The sequence below is a fragment of the Heterocephalus glaber genome, unplaced genomic scaffold, assembly GCF_053883595.1.
Source record: "Heterocephalus glaber isolate CG9 unplaced genomic scaffold, H.glaber_assembly_v1.0 deba00000281, whole genome shotgun sequence".
Taxonomy (NCBI): Eukaryota; Metazoa; Chordata; class Mammalia; order Rodentia; family Bathyergidae; genus Heterocephalus; species Heterocephalus glaber.
In genome coordinates, this window is record NW_028258139.1 from 5,242,547 (window position 1) to 5,261,772 (window position 19,226).

Consider the following 19,226-nt stretch of genomic DNA (forward strand, 5'->3'; position numbering starts at 1 on the left):
TGCCACCCACTCACTGAGAGGGATCTAGAGAGCCCCCTATTCCCTCCTCTCCTCCCAGCACACCAGTCCTCTGACAACACTTGATCAGTTCAGGGAGGCCATTCTCTAGCAACGTGAATCTGAGTACTCTTGAAATTTTTCAAATTGTAGCTGAAGAAAACCAGTTTCTCTCTGTGGTGTCAGTGAGAATATGTAAAATTGGGTACTTTCACTGGCTGTATTTTTCCACCTTGTAGAGAAAGTTAGTGACAGAGGGAAAATAGGCCAACTAGGAGAGAAAAATCAAATAATGAATGAAAAATGACTTCCCAAGTGTTTACTGTTTTAGACAGTTGTTTCTGAAAAACAGCTGAATGCTTCTACTCCTCCACTCCCAGAAGTTTGAGGATTTCACCTTTGTTAGTTTTCTTTCTTTCTTTCTTTTTCTCTAGTACTGAGGAGAATCAAGGGCCTCTGCATTGAACTACATAACCAGCTCTTTTAGTATTTTTATTTTATTTATTTTTTTGAGACAACATCTCACTAAATCTCTAAATTACTCTGAGCTTAAGCTTGTGATCCTTTTACCACAGCCTCCCAGAGAGGTGGGATTATAGGCATGCACCACCATGTTCAGATCTTTCCTCAGTTGTGTGTGTGTGTGCGTGTGTGTGTGTGTGTGCGAGCTATTGTATCCTCTGGGTATTCAGCTATTTCCTGAGCTAGATAGAGGTAGAATTCTGTCCCTCAGACAAAGCAGAGACATTTCTATATAACCTAACACATAGAACTTCCAAAGTGCAGTTCTTTGTCTACAAGTCTTTTCCTTTTTGTTTTTGAACTGAGTATAAATTTTGCATTGATTCCTGTGTGGTAATTGAGAATGATAATAAAAAGCTGATACCTTTTCTTCATTTGAAAAACAAGCAACTGTGGTATTTGAGAATGAACTTCAATTTTATGAGCTGTAAAGGAAAATGAAAGAAGACGCAGATTTGTTTTGTCATCATAGGCTCTCCATTTCTCACTCCAATATGCCAGGGTTCTTGGGAGGCCACAAGAAGAGGCCAGGGCAGGATCCTTCAGTCAGCTCCTTGCATAAATCGCTCAGCAACTCATTAGCTGTGTGACCTTGAGTATGTAACTGTACTCCTTCTTGCTTCTGTTTCTTTAAATACGTAGCAAATCATAGCATCTACCTCGGCGAGGTTCTGTGTACAAATAGTGTGTTGAAGGGCTAAAAACAATGACTGATCAATCTTAATGTATGCCAATATTTTGAAATAAAATATTATAAATGATATAATATTATAAATATTATAAGTGTAATAAAAATGAGAAAATAAAACATTGCTTCTTGGAGTTGCATTGCCTTGCCTAGTGGCTGAAGCATGGTTTCTATACTTTGGATCATGGATTTTATGGAAGTCAAACAGCTCAAATGCCTAAATGAGCAGGAGATCCCAAGTTGGCCAGCTTATCATATTTTCAGCGTATAGGCATGTGGGATAAACCTTTGCTAAACGATAGTGTGGTGAGGATTAAACCCAGGCCCTCCAGTATGCCAGGCAAGCATTCTATTGTGCTATACCACCAGCTCTCAAAGGGATACTTCTTAAATTATAAATTTATAAAACAGAGAAGCAAGAAGGTGCTTTCTGCTGGAATCAGACTAAGAGCACGGCCTGTAGTCAGGGTCTTTTCCTTCACTAGTGCTGACATTACCAGCTCTTACCAAGATAATGTACACTTGGAACCTCTCACTTGGGTAATGACATATCTAGCTAGTACTTATCAGGTGGGGAAGAGTAATCAAAACGTAACTGATTTCAGTGTGAATATTAAAATATAAAATAAAAATGAATAAGGCCAAGGTTGCCTTCTTCTTAGTTACAGAAACTTTTTAGTTAATGGTAAATGCTTTCTGCTATGCGACAGCAAGAATAGAGAGAATAAATAATTCAACTTAGTGAACTAGGAGAGCCACTTCAGTACTCATGCAAATCTAATAAGAAAAAATTTCCTGCTGCTGATTCATTTTGGAAAATATTATTTTCAAAATAAATTCTAGGATTCAGGCAGAATTCCAAGAAAGAGAATTTTCATGAGAAGCATGAGTCACAACCGAATGTATGCTTTACCCTCTTCCTGTGTACCTATTTACTAGGTCACTCTAAAATGTTGCTGTCTTCCTCAACTAATTAAACCCCTTAAAATTCATGTTCTCTATAAGTAGGAAAATTATACTATATACTCATGTATTGATACAGCCTTAGAGAAATAGCAATCTTTCTTGTTTTATTTTTCCCGAAATTTCCTTGAAATTCTAAAGAATCACATCCGGTAGAAACAAGTTTAGCCTGTCAATTTCATGATATTCTAGAATATAATGTTATAACAAAGTCGTGGTAAGAAATTGTTTGTTTTTATTTTTTAAAAAAATGCTATTACAAACCTATATTGTGTGTACACACACTGGAAATAGTGTCTGAAGAACTACTTGAATGTGGGTAGGCAGGTGTGGAGCAGTGAGAAATGATGCTGCTCCATCAGCTAGTAATTAGAGCAGGAAGACTAGAATGTGTTGGTTCTGGTATTATGAAAGTTGCTTTACAATATGAGTCTGGATGATAAAATTATCCAGCATGATATTCTTCTCTGTGTTCCATGCCTCATTCTCCACTGAGAAAATGAGCCCAAGCATAAAAAATTTTAAGTGTTCAGAATCCCTGGTATTCTGTAGGTGAAATATAAACTTTTCTACTTATTAAAATGGTGAAGTTGTTTAGGGTTCTATTTTTCACAGTTTTCAGGTCATTTCACTAATTGAATGTAAATTACCAGAATGAATAGATTGGAACTCAGAAAGTTATTGAAATATGACTTCCATATCAGCACAGAACTAGGAGCAGCAATCATTGTAAACCACTTGATAAATGCTCCTACCAAGTGAGTTTAAAATAAAAGATTTCTGGCATACAACATCATAACTTAACTAACAAAAGAAAGGGATAGACCATAACTTAAAAATAGAAAACTTCACATAGGCAAGTATCCAATAAGTATGCTATGTGTATGTATATTTAAAATTGTCAGTTATCAAATTGAATGAAGTGGTTGGGTAAAGACTTGAGGCAGAAATGGGTTAGAATTTCTCCTGTATGGTTTTAAAGTCCTTTGCAGCACAAGGCAATGATTTTATAAAATCATACATAAATTAAATCAAAGAATAAGTGAAAATGATTGATATGTGAGACCTAAGTATGGATGTGGAGAAAAGCCAGAGCTAGGGAGAAGCCAGAAAGACCAATTTTGTGCTAAAAGTAATCTTAGAGTAAAGGCCTTTTCACAGAGTGATGGGGGAATATAACATTATTTAGAAAAGTTCATTTTTAAAGAATAAAATGCTAGATGGCATTAGTTATACTAATACAGACCATCAGGTCTGGAACCTGGTATCCCAAGTTTGATCAATTTAATAACTAGAATCTACTAATGTTGACCCACAATATGATTTCTTTTAAAGTGAAATAGAGATAATAATATTATACAAGGCATAAAGTTATTAAATAAAAAGACAAAAGCACTTAAAATAGATCCATGAGCATAATAAAAGTTCAAGGCTATCTATTAATATTTTACACTACATTATAGCTATCTTATAATACCAAAGGACTGGGATAGAATGATGGACACTTAATTTGCTGAGAACCAAAATTCTCTCCAATGGAAGAGAGGCTTTTCAATAGGCAGTGCTGAACAACTGAATATCCATACTCAAAAAGTTATATAAACTTTTATCTAATCTTTATCTGTTAAATATTATCTCTTAATGGGTTGTGGACTTATAAATAAACATAAAATATAAATGTCTTTGAAAAATAGAAGAAAATATTTGACATGTAAAAGTAGATAGAATTCTTAAATGGGACTACAAAAATCACAGTCCAGAGAAGAAAAAGAATATAAATTAGACTTCATCAAATTAAAAATCTTTTAGTTTACAAAATCGTTGGCTAAATAATGAACTAGGAAAATTTTTTCTTTCTCTGCATACACACACACCAACACACAGAGATACTTTTATCTCTCAGCTGACATTTATCATTACTTCTTTTCTTAATCATGAGTCACCATAATAATATCCCCTTATTTTAAGTAGTTTTAGCATGTCTGTCACTTCCGAGAATGAGTTATATTCTTTGTTTACTTATAATTCCAATTAAGTCTTTCATTTTCTAGATATATAATAATGAAGTGAAATAAATAATTGTATCTCTAATCAAATATAGTATTGAATATATTATTCATCAATGACTATTGACATTCATCATCTGCAAAACAATCCAGTCCTCTCTATTGATTTTTATAATAGTTATTGAGGTGTAACTGTTATAATAGCTACTGAGGTGTTTTAACATGTCATGCATTTGTTATTGGGTCTATAAAAAGAGTACTTTAGGGGACCGGGGATTTACCTCAGTGGTTTCGCTGCCTGCTGCGCAAGCTCAAGGACCCGAGTTCGATCCCTGGTACAAAAAAAAAAAAAAAAAATCTCAAAGCTTCTGTCTGTCTCTATGAACAAGCCTATTCTAGGTATTTCATGTTCTTTTGTTTTGTGGCTTATTTCACGTAGGATAATGTTTCCAAGCTTCATCTATATCACTATGCAGACTGGCTAAGTGATGCTCCATGGCACTGTCCATGCAGTTGGTTTGTCCAGTCATCCAAAGATGGACATTTGGGCTGCTTCCACCTTCGGGCTATGTGGGAAGTGCTGCGTGAACACATATATACCAGTACCTGTTTGAGTCTTGTTTTGAATTCTCTCGGGATATACCTGGAGGTAGAACGACCAGGTCATATGGTGGTTTTATGCTTAGCTGTTTGAGGAGCCCCGAACTGTTCTTTACAGAGTTTCCACCACTTTTACACTCCTACCGCCAAGGCACGAGGTTTCCAGTTTCCCCACATCCTTGACCATACTTATTTTCCACTTTTCTGATTACAGACATCCTAGTAGGTGTAAAGTGGTCTCTTCTTGTGGTTTCCGGTGTTTTGGTTTCTCTCTCTCGGTTACTGAACTTTACTCTTTTTTAAAAACTTTTAACACATTAATAATTGAATCATCTATATATGACTGTAAAACAAACATACTTGTTTTGCTATATTTTTCTTTTGGTACAACTTATTTTTAATTTGCTAGCATTACAATTAAATTGATTTCATCTGTATTCCGAAGTCAAATTTAGTTTTAGTCATATATTAGTAATACCGTGCTATGAAATATATAACAACTATCTTTTCTGTGATTTCAAATTCACTGGATAGTGATTAATCATGGGTTCTTTGAAGGTTAAACCTTTTCTTTTATGTCTGACCTTTTCCCAGTATTATTACCTTATTGAAGTGTTCTGCCCCTTTTGCTGTAGAACTTGATAAATTTCAAATTTCTTAAAACAACACATTTTTCTTTTTATTTCCACACAGTTTCTTATGTTGTGATTATATTGTTTTGTCCTAAGCCTTTTTTAAATATGTGAGTTCTTTCATTCTACCTATTGGAGAAATAATTTTATAGCTCCTTTCTTTCTTTCTTTCTTTCTTTCTTTCTTTCTTTCTTTTTCTTTCTTTCTTTCTTTCTTTCTTTCCTCTTTCTCTCTTTCTCTCTTTCTGTCGTCTCTGATTTTTTACCACTATCATTTGATCATGCAGCTACCTTCCATGCCCTGCCTATCATTTATAATTTCCATTTTCTGGGATTTTTGCCTGGACTGTGAGATTTACCTTTTACTGCGCCTTGGCAAATACCAATGCAATTTCACTCATGATCGTCCTTTCTTCTCATTAAAAATTTTCATGGGGTGGATGTATTATAGTCCTTGGGTTATTAATAACAAAATATCATGACTAGCTGGGTTTAAAAACAAACATTATTTCTCTCACAGTTTTTTAGTCTGGAAATCAAAGAACAAAATATCAAGGTTCATTTCTGATGAAGTCTGTTTCCTTGTTTTCTCGTCTTTGGCCTTCTCATTGTGAATTTATATGGGTTTCTCTTGCAGGTGAAAAGACAGAGACAGAAAACAAGCCTTCCGTCTTTTTTACAGACACTATCTGGGATTTGGTTCTCACTGTTATAATCTTATTTATCTTATTTACCTCCTTAGGAGTTCCATCTTCACATTGTGGGTTAGAACTTCCATGTATAGGTATTAGGGAGTGAAATGCTCCATAGTAGTTCCAAAATAGTATCCTTAGTACATGATCCCAGAAAGCAATGTGAGAGAGAGTAAGGAGAAGAAAAAAACACCAATACTTTCATGCATTCTTTGGTTGTAGATAATAGGCAAGTGGTTCTTGCAGGAATCAAAAGAATCATCCTGAATTCCTACCTAAACAATCATCTAAAAGCAGAGGTTAGAAGGTCAGGTTGGAATGTAAGATTAAGGGACTTTTAGCATCCACATTTCAATTTTTCTAGGTACTGTTTGTATTCCTTGAAATTACTAGCACAACCTTGGATTTAGATAATCAGCCCTATTTCCTTGTTATGTATATTTGTAATTGTTAGCCTACGTGACTGAGTTTTTGCTTTTGAAAGTTAAGAAATTTAAGAAAGTTATTAAAGGATCTTCTCTATATCTTTGAGAGAAATATTTTGCTTTTATATAATTAGTAAGACAACCCTGAGAGATTTTATTAAGCAGCTATCCTTATTTGAGGGATTTCCCATTTCTTTCCCAGAGTTCTAAGCTATTCAAAGACAAAGAATAGTTTATGCATCTTTATATCTCATACAAAAAAAGTAGAGGTTACCAAACTACAACCTGCAGACCTGGCTGATAGCTGAAATCCAAGATACACTATGATGTTCAACCTGTTATATGAACACCAAATTATTGTTTAGGACATACTTGTACTTAGAAACTTAATCGTTGTTCATTTAAAATTCTAACTAAAACTAAATGTCTTGTATTTTTATAGCCTGAATATGGAACCTCAACCGATAGGTGAAATTCAGCCAGGGGCCACCTACTGTGCATGAAATGTTATTGGAACATACAGCTGTGCCTAGTCCTTTCAGCACTGTCTGGTATTTTTGCGCTATAATGGAATTTTTGAGTAGTAAGAACGAAGACTATATGGCTAAAATATTTACTATCTTTCAACAAAAATAGTTTGATCTTAGGTTTAATGGAGAAGAAGTTTCATCTTTGTAAATGAGGTCTGCTCCAGGAGGTTAAATTTCCTGCCCTTCCAGGCTCTGTTTGTTTACAGGAGGTAGAGAGGACTGAGTGTGAAAAAGGCTGATGCATGAAAGCAAACGATGTGTCTGGGCTCACACAGAACGTCCACCAGGTCACAAGTAGGGTACCCCAAATAACTGCTGCCACCATGAAAACTCTTGCTATGACAGTGACACCTGCCCCTGAATTGTGTTGAATGAGATAGTTCAACTATTTTCTAATTTAACCAATTGTTGTAAGATTTTCTATTCCTTAAGTTTGAAAATCATCCTAATGTTATTTATATAGGAATATAATATAAACATTGCAAAATGTAATTTGAAACTTCCTGCTTTAAATTTTTTAAAAAAGGAATGCAGGTAGGTTTGCCAATCATATCTAAAATGTCATCTCCATGTTTTACGCTTCCCATAGAGGATCTTTGTTTTGACTTCTGTCACAGTTTTGGTAATGGTATATTCTGTAGGACTCCAAAATTCATGATTTCTGAAACTTGTAAATTAATATTGTCCCAGCTTAGGACAGTTCTCAAAAGATCAAGGACAACTGACCTATAAATTTATGTAAAAAATGCTCAGTATATTCATCCATCATGTAAATCAAAACTACAAAGATTCCATCTCACCCCAGTTCAAGTGGCTATTATTAAAAACAAAAACACTAACGAGAGCTAACAGACATTCATGAGGTTTTAGAGAAAAAGGAACTGTCACCTGCTACTGGTGAGAATGTAAACTAGTACAGGCACTCTGGGAAATAGTGTGGCGGTTCCCCATAAAACTAAGAATAAAAGCACCAGGAGGGGAGTACAGGGTACCCCACACCCAGGACTGAGGAGTGGCTTTGATGTCAACAGAAATATCTAGTCTTTCACAGAGATACACCTAGAAAGCAGAGGAGGGTCCCCTTTCTTTTTCAAATTTAAAAATTTTAATAATGCCCTTCAAGATTATATGTGTTGATAAAATTCTCTCATATATTCAAGATTCAGATTCTAAAAGATCTAATTGTCTGATAATATTTTTCCATTGCAATCTCCTTAATAAAAAGCAGATCTTCAGTAGTCATTTGTAACCTTTGTCATGCGGTTTTCTTGAGGTGATCACACTCCCCTTTGCCTGTCCTCCTGCTTCCACCCTGGACTACCACACACATGCACAAAATCAATTCTGAGACTGCTGCAGACATGAGCATCTGACACCTGCCAAATATCAAGACTTTGCTCTGTCCAGGTGCCAAAAGGAGCCCAGGTTCTTTAAGTGTGAGTTTTCTTGAGTAATGTACAATATTAGCTATCACAGCAATCAAGAAATAACTTAGCAAAGGGTCTGGGTCAGAGTAGGTGTCCAACAAAGATTCCATAAATGGAACCAAATCACACATATTTTTTGATTCAAGAAAATAACAAAAGAAACTGCTAACTCATTTTTTGTTGTTTTATTTAGCAGTAAATCTTAGCCTGAGTTTTGCGGGGATTTTTTTCTCTTTATAAACTTTTTGTTGTAAAATATATCTTGTTTTTGTAATGTATCTTCTTTATACCATCAAAATTCTTTTTTTATCATCTTTGACCCCAATATTTTCCTTTAATATAACATCAAATTCAATCCCAAGTTCCACATGAAATGATTGCCAAGAATAGAAAATATTTATAATTCTTTCCACACAACCCTTCGACCTGCACCCTAAAACATAATAATATTACCTGTATTATATTTTATAACATCTCTTTATTCTCCTGTAGGCAACTTGATTTTACTCAGCATGTCAGCTCAAATAACAGTGCCTTATATATTTGTTTGCTGTTGTTTATAAAATTCTAAAAATATTCTACTTTGTTTCAATGCCTCTTGAACAGATTTCTATTTAGTTAGAAAGCAAGGTTGGCCAAAGTTCTTGGAGACAAGAGACCATACATGGTGGAATTTGTGTGAGCCAAGTCAGAGTCTACCTTGTTATATGCAAGAATCTCACTGTTTGGAAATACCTTAGGCAGATAAGATGTTTTCAGTGGAGTAGAGACTGACTCATTGTGTGAACTATGAATTTTGGAAATGTTCATGACAAATCCAAGGGAACTAATGTTTATAAATGGACATCATTTATGGGATACTAATATTAAATATTTTACATATAACTTCATTTGATTCTTGCAAATCTTAGTAACAACCATGATTCCCTTATTTATTTTATTTTACTCTTTTACATAATCTTAGATAATTTTACATCTAAACTTTAAAATAGTGACTTAATTCATTGTACAGTTATTCAGTATAATTAATTAAAAGTATTAGAAATTATTTACATTGTTGAAACTGATGTTTAAATAACATCTCTCTCTGGGAATTTATCCATTATATTTATTACTAATATGCCATCTAGCATCTAACAAAGGATGTTGCGGGTCTATGTCTTCACGTAGTTTGGCCAAATCTCTTTATTTTGGTGACTTATGACAGTCTTAAGAGATCAAAAATAGTAAAGATAGAAGAAGAAATATCAAGTACATTTAAGCAATTTTATTTTAATTGACATTTATTTCATAGAGAGTAAAAATTTTCTTTCTGAAATTGTCATTTTCACTAGGGGGTACCTTTAGCATCCAACATTCATACTGCCATCAGACTACATGATTTTTATACACTTCTGCTGTCCATCATGAAATTCTTATATAGAGCTAGTCAGCTGTGTTTGCCTGAAAATCTATTTATGTCTGCAAACTTGTTATTGTAATTATACAACATATTTCTTTTCTTTTTTTTTTTCATTTCCGTTCAGTACATTTTGCTACAATTTCAGATGCTTGGAAGAAAGGAAATTGATTCTTTAGAAAAACAACAGACCCATCTAATCCCTTCACTCTTCCTTCAGTGCATATAGCACGTTGTCCCAGCTGACGTTGAGCCGCACCTGAAGGAGCAGGTCGTTCCTGCTGGGCTCCACACGAAGAGAAGGAGGCAGGAGCCTAGGCGCAAGCACACAGCCATAGTCTCTGACATGATGGGTTAGAGCAGCCCTTCCATTCGGCACAGGGCCACGTGTTAACTGTATATCTGTTGAAACGTTGCTTCCTCCAGTCCAGATCGATGGAACTCTACCATATTTGTGATTTTCAAGTGGATAATATTCAGAGTAGACAAAATACAAACTCTCCATTAACTTGAAACACATTACAATTCAGTTTTTAGTAACAGTACAACAAGGATGTTAGAAAATCAAGTAAAGCCTTTATTTATTTTAAGACTAGAATCATTTGGGTCTCATCTACAATGACAAATCCCTCCATTCTAACTACAAATTTGTTCTTGTTTTTTAGAGGCTCAATTCTTTCCAGAGTGAAACTTTGGTGAAAATTTTCAGTAGGATAATTTGAAGTGTTATAATTCTAAAACTATGCTGAAATAATTCACAATTATATTATTTTTGTGCCATTTCACCCTCAAATTCAATATTTTCAAGAAGTGTTGTTGATGGAAATGGTAATGGTAATTGGTAATGATCGAAAACTGAATCTTTGTCAGAGCTCTGCCAATACCTAGCTATCTGACTTTGGAGAATGAATGTAATTAAATTGTACTTCAGTGTGAAGATTAAAAATAAAATAAATTAGGCAGACAGGCAGGTCTGTGCATGCCCTACCAAGGTCCTGAGTCACGCAGAAGACACTGAATCACCCCTCTGCAGAAAGGCAGGTCTGCCCATGCCCTACTGAGGTCCCCAGTCATGCGGAACACACAGAATCAGCCCAATGCAGACAGGCAGGTCTGTGACCCCCTACCAAGGTCCTGAGTTGCCCAGAAGATGCCAAATCACCCCATTGCAGACAGGCAGCCACCTGGTTCCACACTACAAAGACGCAGAGGACACCAGACCACCAGACCATGGAACTGAGTCCTGCTGCTCCTGGCCCAGAGGTAGGGGCTTCTGAGCCACCGTCCCACTGCTCCTGGAACAGAGGAAGGGGCTTCCGGGCTACCATCCCTCCCACTGCTCCCGGGCCAGAGGTAGGGGCTTGTGAGCCACCATCCCACTGCTCCTGGTTCAGAGGAAGGGCCTTCCCAGCCACCATCCCTCCAGCTGCTCCCAGCCCATAGGAAAGGGCTTTTGGGTCACCATTACTAATGCTGCTCCCGGCCCTTGTCCCACCTCTTCCAGCTCAGAGGAGGTAATCCGTCCAGTTGAGTCCCACGCCCCAGTTGAAATGAGAAAACATGAAAATAAGTCTCAAAACCAGACTTGCAGATCACCTACAGCAACCCCAAAGGGAAATGAGATGGAACACTCTGATACTCAACCACCTGGACCCACTCAACTGGCAACAAAAGGGGATCTGGCAACAATGAAATCAGAAATAATTTTCAGATAACAGGAGAAATTGTGCCCCTAGTCCAAGATATGATTAATAAATCTAGAGAGTAGCTCAGGAACATGATGGAATCCCAACATAGGAAACAAATGGAATCCATAAAACAGATGCAAATACATTTCCAGGACATGAAAATCTCCACTGAAAGTCTGCACAGCAGAATGAGACAATGTAAGGACAGAGTTTCAGATATAGAAGATAAGATTGCAATTAGTGACCAGGAAAATAAAAATTGCTTCAAAATTATAAGGCAACATAAGAAATCAATCCAGCAGCTGCTAGATGATGCAAAGAAGAATAGCATAAGACTGATTGGACTCAATGAAGAAACAGGAGAGAGTGCAGATGACATAAAAAATCTCTTCACGGAAATAATGGCAGAAACTTCCCAAGAAGGGGAAAAGAGCTTGACATACAGATAAGTGAGGCATATAGGACTCCAAATAGTCTGGATCAAAAACAATCTACACATAGGCATATAATTGTTAAGATTCCAGAAACTCAACAGAAGAACAAAGTTCTACAAGCAGTTAGAGAAAAGAAACAAATCACATACAAAGGAAAGCCCATCAGAATCACAGCAGACTTCTTAACACAAACCATCAAGGCAAGAAGAGCTTGGAGTAACATATTCCATGCCCTAAAAGAAAACAGCCTCCAACCCAGATTGATGTACCCTGCAAAACTATCTTTCAAAATCGATGGAGAAATAAGATACTTTCATGACAAAGAGCACCTTAGGAACTTCATGAATACCAAACCAGCATTCCAAAGAATTTTACACAATATCCTAGGAACAGATATTGAGGATCACAACCCCAGGAAGCAAAGCAGAATGAAACCATTTGGCATGACAAGAAATTAAATGTAAAGGGGGAGAATCCAACAAAAAGAAAAACTCATGGCAATGACAAGTCAATATGTTTCATTTATAACCATCAATGTTAATGGTCTTAATTCACCAATCAAAAGAAATAGACTGGCAGAATGGGTCAAGAAGCAAAATCCAACAATATGCTGCATACAAGAAACACACTTAATTCAAAAGGAAACTCATAGACTGAAAGTTAAAGGGTGGAAAACAATACTCCATGCAACAGGAACCCAAAAAAAAGCAGGAGTAGTTATCCTCTTGGCAGATCAAGTAGATTTCAAACCAACACTGATTAAGAGAGACAAAGAAGGACACTACATCCTTGTAAAGGGAACAATTCAAGAGGAAGAGATGACAATCATAAATATCTATGCACCAAACACTAGGTCACCCAACTATATAAAAAAATACTAATGGACATGAAAAGTCATCTATGCACTAATACAATTGTAGTGGGGGACCTCAACACCCCACTGTCACAAAGAGATAGATCAACTAGACTAAAAATAAGTAATGAAATACTAGAACTCAATTGAACTCTTCAACAAATGAGCTTAACAGATGTTTACAGAGTCTTCCACCCCAAAAATCAGAATACACATTCTTCTCAGCTGCACATAGGTCATTCTCCAAAATAGACCACATACTCACACATAGAACATGTTTAAGTAAGTGCAAAGGAACTGAAGTTATCCCCTGTATATTATCAGACCATAGTACAATGAAATTGGAGATCCATAGCAAAAGAAACTCAAAAAATTTCATAAACATGTGGAAATTGAACAACACACTTCTGAGTAACCAATGGGTCACAGAGGAAATTAAAGAAGAAATCAGACAGTTCCTTCAATTAAATGAAAATGACAATACAACATATCGGAATCTATGAGGCACAATGAAAGCAGTCTTACGAGGGAAATTCACAGCAGTGAATACGCATATTAGGAAAACAGAACGAGCCCAATTAAACAACCTGATGCTGAATCCCAAGCTTCTAGAAAAACAAGAGCAGGACAACCCCAAAGCTCACACAAGGAAGGAAATTATAAAGATCAGAAGAGAAATCAATGCAATGGAGACTAAGAGAATGATACAAAAAAATCAATGAAGCCATGAGTTGGTTCTTCAAATCAATCAATAAAATTGACAAACCCTTAGCCAACCTTGTCAGAAAAAGGAAAGAAAAGGCCCAAATCCATGCAATTAAGAATGAAAAGGGTGAAATTAGAACAGACGCAGCAGAAATCCAGAGAATCATCAATACCTATTTCCAGATCCTACAAGCCAACAAGATGGACAACACAGAAGAAATGGACAGATTCCTAGATACATATGAATTACCAAAGTTGAACGAAGCAGACCAAAACATTCTGAACAACCCAATATCAAGCAATAAAATTGAAAATGGAATTAAAAACTTAAAAAGCCTGGGACCTGATGGCTTCAATGCTGAGTTCTACAAGACATTTGGAGAGAAACTGCTGCCACTACTGTTTAAACTCTTCAATGAAATTGAAAGGGAAGCAATACTCCCAAATTCATTTCTGGAAGCAAAGCAAGCAACACCTTGATCCCCAAAGCAGAGAAAGACCCAACTGAAAAAGAGAATGATAGGCCAATCTCACTAATGAACATAGATGCAAAAATTCTTAATAAGATAATGGCAAACAGAATTCAGAAGATCATACACCCTGATCAAGTGGGATTCATACCAGGGATGCAGGGATGGTTCAACATATGCAAATCAATCAATGTAATACAATATATCAATAGAGCCAAGGACAAAAACCATATGATTATCTCCATAGATGCAGAAAAAGCATTTGACAAAATCCAACATGCATGTATGATAAAAACCCTACAAAAAATTGGAATAGATGTTCTCTACCTCAAACTGATAGAAGCCATCTATGAAAAGCCAACAGCCAATATCATACTAAATGGTCAAAAACTGAAATCCTTCATACTAAAATCAGGAACAAGACAAGGATGTCCACTATTACCACTCTTGTTCAATATAGTTCTGGAAACATTAGCCACTACAATTAGACAAGAGAAAGAAATAAAAGCAATAAAGATAGGAAAAGAAGAAGTCAAATTGACATTATTTGAAGATGACATCATACTCTATATAGAAGACCCCAAGAACTCCACCAAAACTCTTCTAGACTTAATAATCAAATTCAGTCAAGTAGCTGGTTACAAGATCAACACACAAAAATCAATTTCTTCCCTCTACGCAAATGACAGACTCACTGAGAGAGAAATAGGGCAAATAATTCCTTTCACAATAGCATCCAAAAATTTGAAATACCTAGGAATCAACCGAAGGAAAGAAATGAAAGACCTCTTCTCTGAAAACTATGGCACTCTGAAAAGAGAGATTGAAGAAGAAATCAGAAAATGGACAGACTTCCCCTGCTCCTGGGTAGGAAGGATTAATATAGTGAAAATGGCCATACTTCCAAAACTGCTATATAGATTTAATGCAATTCCATTTGAGATCCCAGCAGCATACTTCATGGACCTTGAGAAAACAATCCAAAGATTCATTTGGAACAAGAAGAGACCCAGAATAGCAAAAGCAATTCTAGGTAACAGAGACATGGCAGGGGTTATCACAATCCCCAACCTGCAACTCTACTACAAAGCTACTGTGATAAAAACAGCATGATACTGGCAAAGAAACAGACCTGAGGACCAGTGGAACAGATTAGAAGATGCAGAAACAAAGCCAGACACACTCAGCCATCTCATCTTCGATAAAGGAGCCAAAAACCCTCACTGGAGGAAAGATAGCCTCTTTAATAAATGGTGCTGGAAATTTTGGGTTTCAACTTGCCAAAGATTAAAACTAGACCTATATCTCTCACCATGCACTAAACTAAAATCAAAATGGATTAAAGATCTAAATATTAAAATAGAAACTCTGAACCAGTTGGAATGGAGGTTAGGTACAACCCTTGAAGACATCGGTGTAGGAAAAGATTTTATGAACAAAACCTCAGTTGCCTGTGAACTAAGACAAACAATCAACATGTGGGATCTCTTCTTATTAAAAGGCTTCTGCACAGCAAGAGAAACTCCCAGCAGTGTGAAGAGACAACCCACAATGTGGGAAAAAAGTCTTCACCTGCTCTTCCTCAGACAAAGGTCTACTCTCTTGAATCTATAAAGAACTTACAAAGATCAGACCTCCCAAATTTAAAGACCCAATCTGAAAATGTACATCTGAAATGAACAGATATTTCTCAGACAAAGAAGTAGAAATAGCAAATAAATACATGAAAAAATGTTCAACATCACTGGTCATTTGAGAGATGCAAATGAAAACAACGCTGAGATTCCACTTCACTCCAGAAAGAATGGCTGCTATCATGAAATCAACCAATAACAAATGCTGGCAGGGCTGTGGGGAAAGAGGAACCCTGCTCCACTGCTGATGGGAGTGTAGACTGGTAGAACCACTGTGCAAATCAGTATGGAGATACCTCAAAGAACTAGGACTGGAAATCTCATTTGACCCAGCTATTCCACTGCTGGGGATCTTCCCCAAAGAATTAAAAGAATCATACCACAGTGATACATGTGTGCCCATGTTCATAGCAGTACAGTTTATAATAGCTAAAACTTGGAAACAGCCCAAATGCCCATCAACTGGAGACTGGATAAAGAAAATATATTTTTTTCTTTTATAAAATTGGATACTACTCAGCCATAAAAGATGAGAAATTAGAGACATTTATAGCTAAGTGGATGCACATTGAGGCGATACTCTTAAGTGAAATAAGTAGGACACACATGAATAAATACCAAATAGTTTCTCTGGTGTGAGAATCTGAAAGTGTAAATAAGGACTAAAAGTATAATAGGTAATGTGAAATAGGAAGAAAAGGGGCAAAGGGGAAGGAAGTGGGAGGGCTAGGGGAAAGGATAGAAGGGAATGGGATTAATATAAGAAAATGGAAAAATAGGAACAAAATCTTTGTAAATAGGGAGGAATGGAGGGGTTGAAGGGAGGGCTGGGCAAGGGTGAAAAATAAGAACCAAGAGAGACTATGGAAAGGTGCAAATTTCCAATGATGAATGTCATCATATTGTATACCTAAAATGTACCAATGATTAGAATGAATAATTGATAATGTAAAATAGCAAGAAAAGGTCCAAAGGGGTAGGGGTAGTGTTAGGGGCAGGGGAAAGGAAAGAAGGAAAAGGAAAAATGCTGAGAAATGGAAAAAATGGAAATAAAGTCTTTTAAATAGGGAAGGGTGGAGGGCATGAAGGGAGGGCTAGGAATGGGGAAACAATAAGAACCAAGATGCATTATGTAAAGGTACAATTCCCAATGAGAAATGTAATTGTGTTGTATACCTACAATACCAATAAAAGTAACTCCTCCAAAAAATAAATAAATAAATAAATAAAATAAATTATAGTGAAATATCTGTTTTAGTCATATTTGACTAGGGTTTCTTGTTTTTGTCCTTAAATATATTCGCCATGTCTAGAAATTATTTTTATGTTTTGATAATAGTAATAAGGAAAATAATTTACAATGCTCTTAATTTTTACATTTAAAGTCACTTGTATATTATCTGTTTTTACATCATCATCACAAATACCCAAAACAGGCTCACACCCATTTTCCAGAATTTGAAAAATAGCCTCAGTTATGTGAAACTGATCCCTAAAATAAGAAGGCATCCTAAGAATCAAAATATGCAATATCAATCTTCATTCAGAGGTTATGTTTACAACTTTTCATTCACATTTATTTAAAGGCATTCAACAGAAATGAACAAAACAAAAAGAAGAAGAAAATAAAACATCATTGTACCTGTTCTTCTGAGTCCTAAATTTACGTAACACTTGAGCATATACCCTTAGATCTGCACAGCTATGTCCAACCCTCTTCTGGTTTGCCACATAGAGCTTTTTTTGGTAATAAAATTGACAATGCTGCAATAGGCAAAAATTTTAGCATTTTACCTGTTCTCTGACAAGTGAACTGATTTATTGCTGCCCACAGTGACTTTCAAGACAAAACTTTCAGTCCTCATCATGCTAAATTTCTATGCAGCATTTTACACCAAGGCATCCCTCTAAATTCTTCTTTTACCAAGTTAATTTGATAGTTCAGTTCCATAATCTTTTTTCTAGTCTACTAACGTTTTAATTTTCATTTCCTTTAAACACATTCCTCTCTGTTTCCCTTTTGGAATATTGATGTTGCCTTGTGCTGTTTTTCTCCTTCTCTACTGGCTCTGTAATCTCAACCTCTTCTGAGCCATAAGTTCAGCAAACAGCTACATAAGACTCAGAGAGATCAGTAACCCATCCCTTTCCTTAAACTTCAATTCCCTTTAAAACACATAAAAAATTAAAATCAAACACATATGCAGAAAACTTTCTCTTTCCTTGGTCCTCTCAAGTAATGTACTCATTATCCTCTTAAATCACCCAAACTAGCATCTTGAGTTTTATTTAAGGCCTCTATTCTTCCCATATCTTTCAGCTGAATCATCCCATAATTGCATTTATCTTTATATCTCACTTTTTAACCTAAGTGCATATAAACTATTTGGAGTTTTAAGGATTACTTTTTGATTGACAGAACATCTTTGTGATTGTTCTGCTTCCAATCAACCTAAAAAAATTTAAATTCATTTTCTAGCCTTGTGAATGTTCTACAGTGGCTATTAAGCATGGCTCTTTGTGGCTTTACATTGTGTGACAGCTCAACACTGCACTCACATCAGATCCCAAGCTCCTACCTGGGGCTTGGATGCCCAAGGTTTTCTCTCAGTTTACTTCTTTGTCAGAGTCGAGCACCTGTACACTTTCCTCCACATTTGTGCTGAGCTTCTTGTAGGTGCTATAAGGGACAAGATTCTTTTACATCATAATTATCTCCAGAACTTCATAATCAAATCTAGAAGACTTCTTTCCTTTCTTCAAAACTCAATCTATTTTATCTCCTCTGAACAAATGTCACTAGATTTCTTATCTAACCTCCTTTTCTGGGTTCAACTACTCTTAGTGAGGATCAGAAGAAAACTTTCTCAAGTAGGACTGAAGGTTTTTGTTGTCCTATAAAGGAGGACAAAAGCTCTGATGAACTTTGGTTATTATTTCACTTGGAATCCTAGAAATGCACTTAAGAGTGAGCTCTTGGCCCGTTACTGGTGGCCCTTTCAGATCTGTTGCAGCTTGATATTAAAAATACAATTATGCATGATGAATGTGTCCTAACATTAGGTAGCAGTCAAGAGATGTGGGAATGTGAATATGTCTCACACACACACACACACACACACACACACACACACACTGTATACTTTAGTGGGAGAATATCACGGTGTTGCATTTATACCACAGTGAAAATTTTCGTAAAACAGTATTGTCTCATTTCTCAGGCAAGGAAGTAGAAATAGCAAATAAACATATGAAAAAATGTTCAGCATCACTGGTCATTCGAAAGATGCAAATGAAAACAATGCTGAGATTCCACCTCACTCCAGAAAGAATGGCTGCTATCATGAAATCAACCAATAACAAATGCTAACAGGGCTGTGGGGAAAGAGGAACCCTGCTCCACTGCTGGTGGGAGTGCAGACTGGTGCAACCACTGTGGAAATCGGTATGGAAATACCTCAAAGAGTGAGAATTGGAAGTCCCATTTGACCCAGCTATTCCTCTGCTGGGTATCTTCCCAAAATAATTAAAAGAAACATACCACAGTGATATATGTGCACCC

The 19,226-nt window shown here is 36.1% G+C and overlaps 1 protein-coding gene across 12 annotated transcripts in view; it reads right to left on the reverse strand.

The window, feature by feature from the left end:
• The window catches only part of Sntg1 (syntrophin gamma 1), an 835,631-nt gene that overhangs the window by 622,831 nt on the left and 193,574 nt on the right, over positions 1-19,226 (reverse strand). The window contains exon 2 of one of the 12 annotated variants that reach the window (XM_087185781.1): positions 4,458-4,508. The exons of the other annotated variants lie outside the window; for them this stretch is intronic. The gene's annotated coding sequence lies outside the window, so the exon portion shown is untranslated. The remainder of the gene's footprint in view (positions 1-4,457; positions 4,509-19,226) is intronic. 12 annotated transcript variants of the gene reach the window in all.